Genomic DNA, 17,016 nt, shown 5'->3' on the forward strand with positions numbered 1-17,016 from the left:
AATGCACGTAATTTTTTTGTCCTCCAGCACTCTAACATTTGTGCCTTCTATGGACTCAGCCATCACTAATGAACCCACAATATTTTTTTGAGTGTCTCTAGTGTAGAATTTGCCATTGGTCATAATAATTTGCTTATAGACAAAGTGAATGAGATTCTAGACCTAACTGATACACAAACCAAAGCTCAGAAATCTTGAAAAATAACATAATACTTCCACAATAAGACTGATGAAGATGCACAGGTATATTTTAAGATAACTACAGGGAGTTTACTTTCCTGATCACATGATATGATAGAGACAACTCTCATATTTTATCCAGATTGGAAAGATTACTTAATGTGCTTTGGTAATCTTACCTTTCCTGCTGAAAATGGCTTCTGAAAGTACGCAGTTCCCAAATTAAAACAAACGCATGAAAGTACTTCCCATCTTTTTGACTATGACAAATGATGCATTAACTGTACTGATGCAGTATAAGTCTGGTCATGTAGCAAATGTACCCCACCTGGAACATTGCATCCAGCTCTGGGGCCCCTGAATTAAGAAAGACATGGACCTGTTGGGGCCTGTTCAGAGGAAGACCACAAATATGCTCAGAGGGCTGGAGCACCTCTCCTGTGGAGACAGGCTGAGAGAGTTGGGGTTGTTCAGCCTGGAGAAGGGAAGGCTCTGGGGAGCTTTAGGGCACCTTCCAGTATCTAAAGGGGCCTATAAGAAAGGTGTGCAGAGACTTCTTACAAGGGTGTGTAGTGACAGGACAAGGAGGAATGGCTTTAAACTGACCGAGGGCTCGTGTAGATTAGATATTAGGAAGAAATTCTTTACTGTGAGGGTGGTCAGACACTGGAACGTGTTGCTCCGAGAAGCTGTGGATACCCTATCCCTGGAAGTGTTCAACATCAGGCTAGATGAGCCTTTGAGCAACCTAGTCTAGTGGAAGGTGTCCATGCTCATGACAATGGAGTTGGAACTAGATGATCTTTAAGGTCCCTTCCAACCCAAACCATTCTAGAACTCTATGATTCTGTGATTTTCTGATTTGCAAAAAGTTGCTGCCAAGAATAATGGAAGAATCTGCTCCTCATCTCTGTGATGAATTCTGTCAAGTTCAGATTAAACATCAGGAAAAAGTGTCCAGTAATCATGTTAATAAAACTCTGTGACAGGTTGCTCAGCTGTAGTACATGCAACATAGCATATATATCTGAGTATGGGTCAGAATGGTATAAATATGGAGGTTTCTAGCTTTGGCTAGAATAGACTAGGGAATAGACTAGGGAATAGACTAGATGAACTCTGCAGGCTGATATTTCTCCTTGGTTTTCTATGATTTGTATGCTCACTGAATTTCCTAATAAAAACAAGAATAATCTGGGAACAGTTAGGCTGCTGATGTATTGAAGCCATTGGGTAAAATTTTTGCTACCTGTCTATATCCAGTTACAATCTTCTGATTTACCCTAAGCTTATAAACCCATCGGGTCATGATCTGCCTTCTTTTTTCTTTTTTTTTTCTTTCTTTTTTTCTGTGAGTATACTCACTGGTGTAGTGAATTACAGGATGACAGTACATTAATTGCAGTTATTATAACATATACAATTACTTTATTGATCATCATCATCATCATTGCAGCTGTGGTGCACACTCTGAGCCAGTGTTTGGTGGGAAATGAATGGTCCAATGACCAGTACCTTTTCCTGAGGTCAGTGTGGCCAACAGGCTTCTCTATGATTTAGAAACAGCCATCAAGAGTGCAAACCTGACTGCAAGAGAAAATTATATTGGGGGGAGTCTTTGGGAAATCCCTTCTCAACTAATAAACCTTGAGGGAAGTATACAGTGTGCTGGCTCATGGTCATTACTACTGGGATTGTTTGCCCATGGGACTGCTATCAGGTAGAGAAGGCAGGTGAAAAGTCTTTAAATACCAAGCCATGAGAACGGAACTGGAAAGGGAATAGAAGTTCAAAGCAGTGTTTACAGTAACAAGTGCCTGAAACCAGATCAGTATCATTTAAATAGATTAGAAATTTCTAGCTCTGTGCAGGATCTGAGAAAAGTTATTATCTGGAAGACATCCTCTGTTTTTCAGTAATATCTTGATTTAAATAAATCTCTCTGATTCTAGGATTAGCATGACAGAATGCCAGCTCTCAGTGACATCAGCCTTTGTGGTTGGGTTATGCATAAATAATAATAATAACAATAAAGATACAAGAAATTTAAACTGGAGCTAGCTGGGAAAGATGCTTTATTTTAACAGAAATATTCAGGTTTCAGAATTTTTTTCATTATTTTCCAAGAAGAAATGTTTTAAAGCTTCTCCTGATCAAACAAGAAAGATTTGTGAAAAATTAAGCAGAACCCCAGGATGTGGGGCTTCTGATTGGAATTCCTTGTGGAGAACTTTATGTTTCTGACAGAAGGTGGTATTAGTGAACATTTTTAGCACTGATAGCTTGAATCAAAATTATTAAATGTGAAGCAAATAAAGTGTTTTGTTCAATCTTCACTGGAGGAGTATTGCTTCATCCACGGAGACAGCAGTAGTTTTTTTTCTAACCAAAATATGGCCTAAAATATGTTTTGAAATACATGTATCAGTTTGTCTTTTTTTTTATTATTATTTTTTTTCACAGGTAGAAGTTTTAACCTTGAGTTTTATTGGAAGTTTCAGTCTTCTTTTCATGCTTTCCTAAGTATCTTAGCTCAAGTAGATATTTTCAGCCTTAATTTAATCTTATATTATTCTACACTAGGAGAATACCACTGACCTGTAATCCTGATACAGAGTGTTAAATTATGATCCAAACCAGGTATCATTTGCATTAATAGGTGTATAAGAACATAAACATTTGAGTGGATTCACTTCTCTTAAGGCATCTATGACATAGACATTTATGTCTGTGTCATCCTAAAGTCCAGTTTCTGTCCAGTGGAAGGAAATCTCTGACCAAATATAGGTGTTTATTTTAGGATGAGATAATTGATATCTGAAAAGCCCATTGACTGAACAAAGATCCTAGGACTGCTTGGAAGTCCACAGACATGTACCACTTCATTAGCTGAAGCCACCTTTTAAAGGCCATGTCTGAGAACAAACTCTTATCCGGACACATGGAAATAAAAGCCCTGAGGAGTCCACAGTTTGTAACCCTGGTCCAGCTGGTTCCTGTACACTCAGAGTCTGGTAGATAAATCAAAAAGTTAAAGTATGGGAAAAAGACACTTTATTATCCTTCCTACTTCACCAAAAGATGTTAAATATGCTAATACTCTGGGTTGGTCATGTTTCTTTCAGCATGGAATCTCACACTGCAACTCACTCTGCAGCCTTGGGTAGTCAGAGCATTACACACCAGCCATCCCACGGCCTCTGCAGAGCAACTCATGCCAGAATGAGAGTCCCCACTTTGTATCAGTCTGACTCCCTAACTGAGCCACCTTGCCAGCATTCACATTCTATTAAGGAACATCTTCTAATTGTTTCATTCTTGATTAAACTGCCTTGGACATATATTAATATTTGTACTTTGGAGTAAGTTTAATTTTGAATTATTGATTTTTCAAAATCCCCCTTATGTAAATCAGCAGTTTTCCTTTCCAGAAAAATAAACCCCCAATTTAGAAATCTCAGCATTTGAGGGGTGTTTACAATTGCAGTTAAGATTTTATCACTCTCAGTAAGAAATAAGTTAGTAAGACAGTCTTGAGACTACAAACTTCAGTGGGTTTCTAGCAATCTGTTCCCTTGCTTCAGGGCTCTGCACTACTTAGTACAGTCTAAATTCCATAGGTTCTTAGCATACCTCATTATGATATTTCAGTAATGCTGCAGAATAGTGCATTAAAGCAGTCAAGATTAAAGAATCTTGAATGCCAATGATCAAGGCAATTCAAATTGCTGCAGTGAATGTAGACCCTGTTTGAATGTGTACAGGAATCTCAAATGCAGTAGAGCATCATTCAGTTGGTTTTACAAAGAGTTTGCCTTTGCACTACAACCTTCCATATGGTGGCAACTAAGGGAGTAGTCTTTACTGACAGAAGAAAGTGCCCAGCAGGAGTACTGAAGATTTACTGTCCTCAGAAGGAAACTGCTGGGGAATAAGAGACAGCAGTCCTTCAGTACTGAAACTCAGGCCCTCTCTAGCAGGTAACTATCAAAAATAGTGGTCTCCAAAGCCTTTCATGACCCTCCTTCTAGAGTCTGCTAAGCTTCTCAAGGTCTGAGCATGATCCATCACCTTGCTTTGTTCCTTGAAATACTAATTTTCATCTCAAGGCAAGAGTTGGTCTTAAAGTTGATGCTCTTGCTAATGATGACTGTGATGTAATTATCAGTGCTGCACTGACTGAAAGCGCCAATTTATTCACATAGTTCTGAAGAGTTTGAAACTTTTTCTCTTTATTCCAGCTATATTTGCTGTCCTAATGAAATATTTATCCCTAAAAACTTGAGTTCTAAGTATCCTTTCACCCTAATTGCCATTGGGAATCTTGATCATTAGAGAGATTCAAAACTTACGTGGACAAGGTGATCCATCTTTTAATACAGCTTTGCTCTGAACAGAAGGTTGAACTAATTGGTATCCAGAAACTCCTTCCATTCCATAAAGATCTGTGACTTTATAAGGCTTAAACCTGATAGGTTTCAAATCTATCCTTCTTAACTTTTTGTATTGAAGAATCTGGCCAAAGGTTTGGATTTTGGTACTAGCCTGATCGTCTGAAAAAAGGCAGATTCTCAGAAAGTTGTGAGGAAATATGAAGCAACATGAGCTGAATTGCAAAGGGTACTGTGAGGTTCCTTTTAACTACCTTGGGCTTCCCAAGTGGAGAATGAATTTCCAACTGGACATGGTTTTGCCCCCAGTGAAAATAAGAGTTTGATAGAGAAATGCAGGTTAAGAGATGCGTTCAGTCCAGAGAATATATATAAAATGCATATATACAGTAAGATATGGAGCAGCATGGCTTGAAGAGGTATATGGGTCATATGTGATAATGCCACTCCGTCATGCTAGAAACAGATTTGGGTATGGGAGGCAGTGCTGTAACTTGTCATGCCTGTATTACGTGCAGATATGTTTGGGGATGATGGTTGGACACAGAGAAAGAACTTTATCAGAGGATTGGGCCATGACTTTATTTTAACAGAGGATCACATACACAATCTTCAACTGCAACACCTATTTGTATTTCCCCAGCAGAAAAGAAAACACCCTGGGTTACATTTGAAGGAAATTTATAGTCAGCTTCAAATAAGAGTCTTCTAAACTGCTAATACATCTTTAACACCACTGGAGTTGAAAGGGAGCTTTCATTTTCTGTAAGTATTTTTGAGTCTGATACTGTGGATTTATAATATCCATATCATATTTAGCATGCTTTTTAATGGTTCAAATATTTTCTTATTTGAAAAAAAAACCTCCAGTGCAGCAAGGGTAGTTGCAATTTTTGCTTTAACTAATGTTTTACTTCATCTAAAATTAATGATGACTAGTGAGGCCTTATTCATACAGTAAAGTGTAATTAAAAATGATGCAGTGATTTGGGTTATTCTCTATGGCCTTGATTCTGCAAATACACATGAGACTAACTTTATGCAGAACAGTTTTTATGCCAAGTTCCACAGAAATATTCAAGCATATAAAAAGGCCCAGAAGAAGTGTTTTTAAAATCAAGATATATACAGACCCGTTCTAGTGCTCAGGAGGTTTTGTAGCATTTATAGTGCTCTTACTGAACATCTTTACCTACTCAGCATCAGTAGGAGTCAGTATTCTTAGTTTATAGAAAGAAAACCAAATGTCATGTCTCCAGCAAGGACAGGATTTGAGAAGGAAGAATCAATGAATGAATGTTTGTGAATCAAGATTAATTGATATCTGTGGCTTTGATTTAAATTAAAATAACAGGATGAAATTCAACCCACTGTTGCCAGTACAGGAGCTTATGAAGCCAAGAAGATTTCACTCAGCTCACACTCCAAATGCCTCATGGGAATAAAAAAAAATTAAGAAATCTAATGTTAGACATTTATAGATCTTGGCTTACATCTTCTTGTAGTGCAAATCAATTTGGCCTGGAATTTATTGGATGAAATATGCTTCCTGACACTTTGTAGAGGATGGAAACTACAAAAAAATTTACATCTGATAATATGACCTGTCAAAGAGCATCAGTTTAAAAATTTTGTCCATAAATTGCAGTAGAATTTACTGATGAGGATATTAGGAATTTTTATGTCAGTCACTAATGACTTTTGCTGAGGCATTTCTAGCAGTCTGTATCATGTACAGAACCAGATGTTGAATGCCATGTGGTGGTGTATGAGCTCTGATCTAGAAGGCGTGAACCAGTCCCACTCTACTGAGTCTTACTGGTTGGGAGTGGTCAATAATAACTTTATCTGAATGACCTTAAATAAGTAGATAGCCCCTGTAAAACACTCAAGAGACCAGGCAAAATTAGTACGACTGTCCACATCAGACTGTGTAGGTGTGGCTGATACGTCCTCACATCAGCTGCTTGGACCTTAGCTAAAAAAATATGTAAAATTCTATTAGGCAAAAAAGAGTGAAATGATGGATTTCTATTGAGTAGCATCTGATTTCATTCCACAAGCAGAATATCAGAGTTTGAATAAACACAAGTTTTTAAGACAGAAACATGTAAGTGGGTTTTACCAATCTAGAAGTCTGTTGGATGAGATAATTTGTACAGAGTAACATGTAAATCTCTCTCCAAAGGCTGCCTTGCTTTTGAGTAGGTCTCCATTATCTTCTAACTATTAAAAAAATCCACACAACGAAGAACTAGAAGAGAAAAAAAATCACTTTACTTTTTTGTACAGTAACTGACATAGCTGAAAAAGATACCTCACTGATAAAATAACACTTCTTTATCTATCTTCTATTTCTCATTTTCAGTAGGTTTTACATACCATCTCCATTCTTGAAAAAAATGAGTTTTGCCTCCAGTCTATGTAATCAATATGTTTAGATTCCTCGTCTAAGGTACATATTTAGCCTCCTGGAGGTCCTAAGAAAATAAAGGAAGCCCTTACTAGCTACTAGGTATTCCAACAGCCTCCTGTGCAGTTTTCTTTGTTTCTAGCAGCTCCCATGGAGTCAAATATTGAACCTTTTCAGACTATGAAGTATATGGTTAATTTATATTAATGCTATTGTGAGCTATTCATGCATCAGGGAAACACATTTTCATGTTCTTAACTTTCCATTTGTTTTCAGTCTCCAAGAAGAGTTTGAAAGGATTCTGCCTGTGTACAAAAAATTAACACTAACTGAAGATATATTTTATTCTTTAAAAATTTTATTCTTTAAAAATATTTTTTAGTACATTTTTTTCCTCATGGGTCAGTTGTGTCAGCCTGTCCCCTTGTCTTCTTCCCTCTTTTACATGATTAATTGTAACTGGATTAGGCTTCATCCTAATTGGTTCATGTAGCCTAATCCAGACTCTGTTTCACCAAATCCTTGACAAAGTGAGAGAATGGGGAAAAAAAAAAAAGGAAAAAAAAAGAAAAAGAAGAATAAAGTAGGGAGTCTTCCTGAATTGATTTCTAGTGGGAAAAGGAAAAAAAAGGACCTAGGACCAGAGACCAAAGCTGTAGCTCTCTCTCTACCTTGCATCTGGTACACCTTCCACTGGACCAAAGTTAGGTCACTACTTGCCTGTTGAGCACCCAATGTACACGTTTGCTGCCCAATGGCTTGGCTTCATGAGCAGCAGTGTTGAAGCTCTCCAGACTTTTGTGCTCAAGGTGGGCTCAGCCCTCTCAGCCCATCTATCCCATATTGTAAATACGCACCAAAATTCTAATATGGGAAACTCTGTGTCCCATGGGGCACAGTCACTGCCTTCCCATTTGCAAAAGATGCAAAAGATGACATTTAGAAAAATGTGACTTTCACCATAGTGTTTGTAAAGAACCCAGGCCTTGGTACTTTCCTATGGCCACTTGTTGCCTTGCTGAGGATGCTCCTCTACTGTCATATTCTCCTAGCCATGTGTTCCCTGCCTAAAATAATAAGCTGTGCATGAAAACATATTCTGAAATGAGACCAGATTCCCTGAAGCTATAGTATCAAATTCAGGAACACACCCAACAACCTGCCAGCATCTATCTTTCACTTCTGTGACATCTATGAATATCAAAATCTGACTCCAAAGCATTGAATTAGCATTAGAAATTCCTAGGGAGATCACGTTTCATGAATTCAGTGTTTAGCTCTTTGGTGAAGTGAGGTGTTCCATATAAAACAGATCTAACTTAAACATTTCTGAGGATCAAGAACATACCTCTGCAAAAAGCAGGTCCAGTGCCTTTAATGCTGCCTTTTTTTGTCAGATCTTATCCTTCTAACCTTAGTTTCCAGACAACACATCTTATTATGTCTCAATTTGCTGTACTGAAGGACCTCTATTACGAGATTTCTGTTCTCCTGTCAGTACTTACAAACCTACATGAAGTCATCCCCTTAATCTTCTCTGCATAAATCTAAGCCAGCAGAGCTCTTTGATTGTATCAGTATAAAGAAAAAATTTCAATCTTTTTATCCTTCACGTGTGTCCTCTCTGTACTGTCTGTTCTTGAACAAAACCCTTCTTGGAAGAACTTTCTTGTTTTCACATCCATGATGTCCCACTAGTGAAATTCTCACTGTAAAATTCACCTGTAGTTCTTAATATTTCAGGTCTTTTCCAACGAGTGGAAATACTTGGACACACCACAGAACAGTCATGACAAGCACTCGTCTTTATGTCTCTATCTGCCATGACCTCCAAGACCTCTTCAGCCACAGTGAAAATGGCCAATGTTCAACTTCCTTGGGTTTTAGTGCCAGACTTTCTGTGGGACATGTCATTTTCACAGCTTATAGCACTCACAGTTTTATCTCACCTGTCAATCTTTTCTGCAGATTGCTAAGAAAAATGCTAAATAGTATCATGCTCATTGGCCAATTGTACTTAGAGATCCACGCAATAAGTTTTGAATTAAGGTTTAAAAGCACCCAATTAATGTGCATTTTGTTTATTTTGCAATATTTAATGGAAGATGTGGTCTCAAGTTATGGAAGGCTCTGTGTTTGCATCAACACTAATACTTTTTCAACCAAATTTATGACCTCATTGAGAGAATACATCAAGTTAACTAGCACAACCTATTGTCAACGAGTCTTTGGAAATGAGAAATAATCTTATTACCCCCTCCTTGCTTTGGCCATTCTTTAGAGCTGAAAGGCCTGGTAGGCCCACCACATTGTGCACTTTATCTTTTTCAGATTTTCTTACAACACTGGCTTCCTTTCAATTTTCTTAAACTAGATTACTGCTTTAAGTTTTATTGAAAATCAGTGTTAAGGATACAGAGAAGTTATTCAGACAACATTTCAAAGCTCTCTGATGCAAGCTATCCAGACTTACTGATATAAAAACATCTAACTTAACTAGCTGATTTTTAACATTTCTTTGACTCACTGTCAGAATAGAAAACACACTGGCATTGTCATCATCATCCCTAGATGTGCTGCCATCACAGCTTACTGACTGTTCTACAAAGCCCAAAACAGAAACATGTAGAGAAGCTTGTCTTCTCTGCCATACCATAGACAATTCTATAAACATAACCTACAATTTGAAAAAAAACCCCTCACTTCTTTAAATATTCCTTTGTTCCAAATTTACTTGCACAATGTTCTCTTTATCCTGAAGTTTTCTGACCCTGTAGTTTTCCTTGTGCTGTTACCAGTTATTACATTTTTATGTCCTAATTTATATTCCTCAATATTTGTTTCTTCTTACTTTCTTTTATGATCTATGCAATGCTTGTGATTCATTCATTAATATTATTATTACTACTGTCTCGTTTTACTGCCTAGGTCTGACTTTTTAGCTGGGGTGACTTCATTTTCAGCCACAGGGCTTTAACTATTTTAACTTTATTTCTATTCATGTTTTTTTGTTTGCGTTTTTTACCTCCAACTGATGTGATCAAAGCTGTCCTCATGTTTGTGACGCTGTGAAACTGCTCCTATAAAGCAGAGAGCTCACAGATGCAGAGCACATGTGATCAAATCATGAGCACTTGAAGCTATATCTACATAGAGCTATGCAGCATCACACAGACCTTACTCGAACAGGCTGATTGTGTGGTGATTTGGAGCAGTATTCCCCATGTTCACATTTTAATGTTAAATGTTATCTTTTTTTAGGCAGCAGCTGTGTTCTGAACAGCAACAACTGCAAGACTTCTTCAGCAGTCGCTGTGAAATATTCTGGCAAGGTGCAAAACAAGCTGGCTCAGGCACAGTTGCTTTGCAAGGAGGCAAATACTGATGAGTGAGGGTGTAACGCTGAAGTTCCCTTTATTCTGGAACCATCTAACAGCTGCAGAGGCTCAAGAGCAAGACCAGGCACACAGCTTGGTAGTACACAACCATCATCTCATTTATTCCTATAGATGTAATGACCTGAAATTAGCCATTATCAGCCTGACTTTAACGTGCTCACACCCCACTACTGGGCACTCAGTGAGTCTGTGCCAACCAGCCAGTCACCGATATCCTGATCTTTGAAAAGGGAGCATACCTGGTCTTTCTGTGTTGCTATTTTCCCTCCTCTTTTATTTTTTTTCTCTTCTATTAGCAACTTCATGGCTTATGTAAGTACCTTTTTTTTGAATACTGCATGATTTCTCTCCTTTGGTATGAACTATTACTAAGGAGTATCAACTCCTCAGTCTCACCTCCCTTTGTTTTGACTCCCTTATTTTGCATGGTTCAGTAACCTACATGTTTTCTTGCTTTGAGTAAGGTGAAAGCTCATCACAAGCTTCTTTCGGCAAAGCTAGGCTCCGGATCAGAAGGCAGCCTGCTTCTCTGTGCTTACCAGAGCTGAGACAATCTTCCTTAGTGCACAGAGATTCCAGTGTGCTCCCACACTCCCACCTGAGAAATTCAGTGAGGTTCTAGGAACCTTGCTTCAACATATAACATATAGCTTCAATCTGCGCATCAGTAGGGCCTGACCTTAGTGAGAGACAGCATATCACACCTTCATTGAGTTATGAACTCTGTGACAAAGTATTGTGATTCAGTGGCATCTCCCTGGAAAGAGGAGCTGGGAGTTGAAAGTCTGTGAAAGCACTGTCCTCCCACCTCCACATCCACTCACACACTGAGAACTGCATTCAGCTGCCTTATTGCAGCCCAACCACACTGAGCTGTATCAGCCTGATGGATTGTGGAGGAAGCATGATTGCACTGCCTCCATGCCACAGACAAACTCCAGAGTGCAATGCTCACAACTTCATGAGGGGAAAGTCCTGCTTTTTAAACCTGAATTCCTTTCATGACAAGGTAAGCCACCTACTTGATCAGGGGAAGCCAGTTGATGTAATCTTTTGGGATTTCAGTAAAGCTTTCAGTACTGTCTCTCACAGTATCCCTCTGGACAAACTGTACAGCCCAGAGCTGGATAAACACATCATGGGCTGGGTAAGCAATTGGCTCACAGGTCGAGCACAGAGGGTAACAGTGAATGGGGAAACATCAGACTGGTGACCTGTTACTAGTGGGGTTCCACAGGGCTCCAGCTTGGGCCCTGTGCTCTTCAACATCCTCGTAAATGACTTGGACACAGGACTGGAGGGGGTACTAAAGCAAGTTTGCAGACAACACAAAACTGGGAGGAGCTGTTGACTCCCTCAAAGGTGAGGAGGCCCTGCAGAGAGACCTCAACAAATTAGAGGACTGGGCAATCACCAACCATAGGAAGTTCTACAAGGGCAAGTGCTGGATTCTGCACCTGGGATGGGGCAACCTCGGATGTATGGACAGACTGAGGAATGAGATGCTGGAAAGCAACGCTGTGGAAAGAGACCTGAGGGTTCCGGTCAATGGCAAGGTGAACATGAGTCAGCAGTGGCCTGGCAGCCGGGAGGGCCAACCATGTCCTGGGGGGCATCAGGTAAAGCATCGCCAGCCTGTTGAGGGAGGGGATTGTCCCGCTCTGCTCTGCACTGGGGCAGCCTCACCTTGAATATTGTGGCAGTTTTGGGTGCCACAATATAAGAAAGATATTAAGCCATTAGAGAGTGCCCAAAGGAGGGCAACGAAGATGAAGGGCCTCGTGGGGAAGCCGTATGGGGAGCGGCTGAGGGCACTTTGCCTCTTCAGCTTGGAGAAGAGGAGACTGAGGGGAGACCTCACTGCAGTTTCAACTTCCTTGTGAGGGGAAGAGGAAGGGCAGGCACTGATGTCTTCTCTGTGGCGACCAGTGACAGGACCCAAGGGAATGGCCAGAAGTTGTGTAAAGGGAGGTTTAGGTTGGATATTAGGGACAGGTTCTTCACCCAGAGGGTGGGTGGATGCTGGAAGAGGCTCCTCAGGGAAGTGATCACAGCACCAAGCCTGACGGAGTTCAAGAAGCATTTGGACAATGCTCTCAGGCACAGGGTGTGACTCTTGGGGATGGTCCTGTGCAAGGCTAAGAGTTGGACTTGATGATCCTTGAGGGTCCCTTCCAGCTCAGCATATTCTGTGATTCTGTGAACTCCTAGGGCTTTTGAACTGTGTGATAATTCCTCTTCAGCTGTCGAGAATTCTCTAATATAGAATTCCCTTGTGATAGGGACAACATTTTAGGATTAAATATTATCTCCTATAGAATTAAATGTCTGAGGATATTTGGCAGAATGAAATTATCAGCATATAACACTCAGACTGAGATTCCTTCCAGTAACAAACCTTTTAGCTTGCACTTTATAGGTAAATATAAAGCCCTTCAGTTTGTCCTCAAGTCTTTGATCTATGGTCTATGTCCTACCTGTTAGGACATTGACTTGTAAAGAGTCATTAAGTGTTTGAATCTGAGCTGGAAGTGATTCAAGCTGACAATATAATTTTTGACATAGAATAACACTTCACCTCCCTCTTTGTCCACTCATCCCTTCGTAAACAGGTAACAGGAGAAGAAGCAGCACTCTAGTCATGCAGATCTTCTTATCACGCTTCATTCTTACCCACAAGTATGAATTTATGCTCAGAAATGCATTCTAATTTCTGTTATTACACAGGTCACCAGTATTGCTGCGTGGGAAATTAGCACATTTATCTCCTCTTATCCCTGGGTGCCTTGATTAATTTTGTTCTTCGCATCTTGATTTTATGCTAACTTAGTGCTTATTTATCCTCTCCTCTTTTATTAATTGGGTACCTTCCTAATTATCCTCCCTGTCTGCCCCCTTAAGCAGTGAGTTGCAGGTTACCCAAAAAGTTCACTTGCCTCTAAATAGAGATTAGTCTTGCACAAAATCTCTCTTCCACAAAAATCCTCAATTTAACTGACTTTACAACCCCCCCCCAGCAGTTTACTTCCATGGCCTTACACACTGCTTCTTTCAGAGACGGTCCCTGGATATGGTCCTTACATATTCAGCATCCCTCCAGGTTCTTTGTGAGTCATCTGCAGTCTGTGCATCCAGGATTTGGTCTTAGAGTGCTTAAAGGTTGCATCTAACAGCAGAAATACCATGGGATATTTCTCTGTTTACAACCATATTGCTCTGTCAAGGTAATTTCTGTAGTTTCTCCGAATACCTGGTAATGCCTGAGTGCTATGTAGAATTCATTCCTCATGTCCTCTGCACTTTGACAGTCCTAGCACAGCCATGTTCATTCTGTTCATCTCCTTGTGGAAGCCATCTCACCCTCATGCCTCTGGATGGTACAACATGCAAAGCTACCCCTTGTCTGTCTCCTGTTTTCCATTCCTGACCAATCTGGTTTCTGCTAAGCTATTGACACTTCCAAAATCTTAGCTTCAATTTGTCTGATCATCTCTACTGTCTGTTTGTCCCTGCTAGCTTCATTTTTCATATGCTGTAGGTCCCTTCTGAATTCAAGAAGAAATAAAACCTGACCTGCCCATTCACACTTACTGATCCATTTCTGTCTACAACATATGAGATATAGAATGATGTCTGGAGGGAAAATATCTTACTATGCTTCTCAAGTTTTCCTGTGAAATATTTGGTGCCTTGCTCTTTCTTCATGTCCCCTTTTCTTTGGGGAGCAGATATTTCACCACTGAGCAGATGGAGGGCTTGGAGATTGCATCCTGACAGTATAAACATAGCTTAACAGGCTCCTTCTGCTAAGTCAGGGCTCACTGCCCCATTCCATAACACAGAGAGGCAACACACAGAAATCTATGAGAAGCCAAACCCCACCACTCGGCAGTTGTCTCTTCCAAGCACTGACTGCTGTGCCTACCCAAACACCCTTATCTGCTCCAACTGTTTATAAGTGACTTATAATAGCCCACTCTGTGAGAAACAAATCGCTACAACCAGATGTTCAGGCAACAATAAAAAGTGGAAAAATAATTTAATATAGATGTCTGTACTTTCAGATTCCTTACATCTCTTGTTAGATACAGACTGTATCTATGCAAAGGAGCAGGTCCCTGTTGCTGTGCTGTCCTTATTCCTAAATATGCATTGCAGCTGTGTCCTGAATGCCTGTCATGATAAGGTCAGAGCAGGCTCCATCCTGCAGTGTGCCCTGGTTTGCTCTGAGAGGAACACAGAGCACATGGACAGAAATGGCACCCTCCTTGCTTATTTACATTGTCTTTGTCACATTCATATTTGCTTCTGCTGCCTTTGGTACCCTTCTGATCACCCGACACTCTTCTGTGCAGGATCAAATCAAATGTATGTCACACTTTATACATATCTGACATCTGGAAGTCTCATGAGGTTAGACAAGACCAAGTGCAAGGTGCTACACCTGGGTTCAGTCAGCACCCAGTATCAATCCAGGCTGGGGGATGAACAGATCAAGTGCAGCCCTGCTGAGAAGGACTTGGGGATGCTGGTGAATGAGAGGCTGGACATGAGCCAGCAATATGCACTTGCAGCTCAGAAAGCCAGTTGTGTCCTGGGCTGCATCAAAAGCAGCGTGGGCAGCAGGTTGAGAGAGGGGATTCTGCTCCTCTCCTGAGAACCCACCTGGAGTACTGCATCCAGCTCTGGGGTCCCCAACACAGGGAGGACGTTGAGTTATTGGCGTGAGTCCGGAGGAGGTTACCAAGTTGATCAGATGGATGAAACACCTCTACTAAATCAAAGGCTGAGAGAATTGGTTTTTTTTAGCCTGGAAAAGAGAAGGCTTCAGGGTGACCTCATTGTAGCCTTCTAGTACCTGAAGGGAGCCTAGAAGAAAGAGAAAGACTGTTTAGGAGAGCATGTAGTGACAGGACAACCAAGATGGCTTCAAACTGAGAGTAGGTTTAGATTAGATGTTAGCAAGAAATTCTTTATTGTGACAGTGGTGAGGCACTGGCACATGTTGCCAGATAGGTTGTGGATGCCCCATTCCTGCAAGTGTTTAAAGTCAGGCTGTATGGGGAACTGAGTAACCTGGTTGGGTAGAAAGTGCCCCTGCCCATGGCAGGAGGTTGGATCTAGACTGATCTTTAAGGTCCCTTCCAACCCAGGCCATCCTATGGTCTTATGATACACTTTTATTTTATATATAGGCATTTGGGGAGGTGCCATTTTTCTATTCCCTCATTACAACCACCTGTAGTTATTTGTTGGGCAGCTGAAAGTAGAGATGAGAAATCTTATCTCCAGATTATGATCAGATTTTCAGGCAAGTAATTTTTGTTGACTTGACTGGGAAAAGCTTGCCTAGTTTTCATAGATTACCTACTTGGGAACCACAGTTTCTGTTCGGTATGCACAGGAAACACAGAAGATCTGAACCCAGGTGTGTGAGCATTACTAGGTGTACATCACAAAAGAGTAGTGTCTGGCTGGGGTGGAGACAGGAATCATGATAGAGATTACCCTTTGGAGCAGCTGGAGACAATAAACCAGCCAGCCTTCCAGAGAGAGGTTAAGCAGTTGATCCTAAGAGCAATCCTCTTTATGTGAAAATGCCATCAGTCACTGCTGTGGTATTCACAACCATGCAGGGGTGCTGACTGCAAAATAGACCTCCTAATAACCTTATAGTTCTTAGCTGAGTAGCTCTGTGTTAACAGCTGAACAGGTCAGATTTTCTATCTTTGGAGACCTGTACCCTTGTTCGGCACACCCAGAAACATTCATTCAGGAAGCAGCTCCTGCCATAAGGAAAATCAAGAGAGAGACTTGTCATCCTACTGGAAGAAGAATAATCCTTCAACTCTTCTCCATTTAAGATATATTTCTGCTTTTTTAGGAGTCACTTAGTCATAGGAGATTAAACATATGCCATATGCATATGTAATGCTGTTCCAGGGATTTAATGGGAGCAGACTGATTAAATCCTATCAAGGATACTGTTGTCATCAGCACTGTGTCTTGAGATAATGAACTTGACATGAAGTAGAATCCATCACTCCACTATTGAATTATTAGACTTAGCTTAGGGGTTGTTACCAAAAATTAAAAGGCAACTCACCATATGTCTACAGTAGGCATATGACATGAGTCTAAAATCCTACCCTTATCTGGGTCTTAGTCATCAGCTATCAAACTATAAGAGGAATATTAGAATTTACCACTCTGAACCATTTCTATGGTACAGCACTCCTATTGTTTTTTTAAGCGTGGACAAAACGAATGATACGTCCTGTCTTTCAAAAAAACCATGGAAAGCAAAAACCACAACTCTATCTTTTCTTAGATTTGAACGTCACTGGGAGTCTGGACAACCCAATTCATGACTGTTGTCTGCTTGATATAATGAAAAAATTCATCTCTCACCTACCTGGAGAATGACATAACCTCTAGTTTACAGTTCCAGACACTGAACAAATAAAATATTTTGTGTTGCCCTCTTTTGAAAAGGTGTTACTAATAGTGCTTCTTTATTTTTCTTTCTTAACACCTTTATAAAAAAAATCATATAGATGCTGCTTAACCTGTCACATTGCAAGCACCTTCAATCATAAATGAAACTTGTATTTTCATGGGTTCTCAATTTCAG

Source organism: Lepidothrix coronata, unplaced genomic scaffold (genome assembly GCF_001604755.1).
Source record: "Lepidothrix coronata isolate B3197 unplaced genomic scaffold, Lepidothrix_coronata-1.0 Scaffold145, whole genome shotgun sequence".
Lineage (NCBI taxonomy): Eukaryota > Metazoa > Chordata > Aves > Passeriformes > Pipridae > Lepidothrix > Lepidothrix coronata.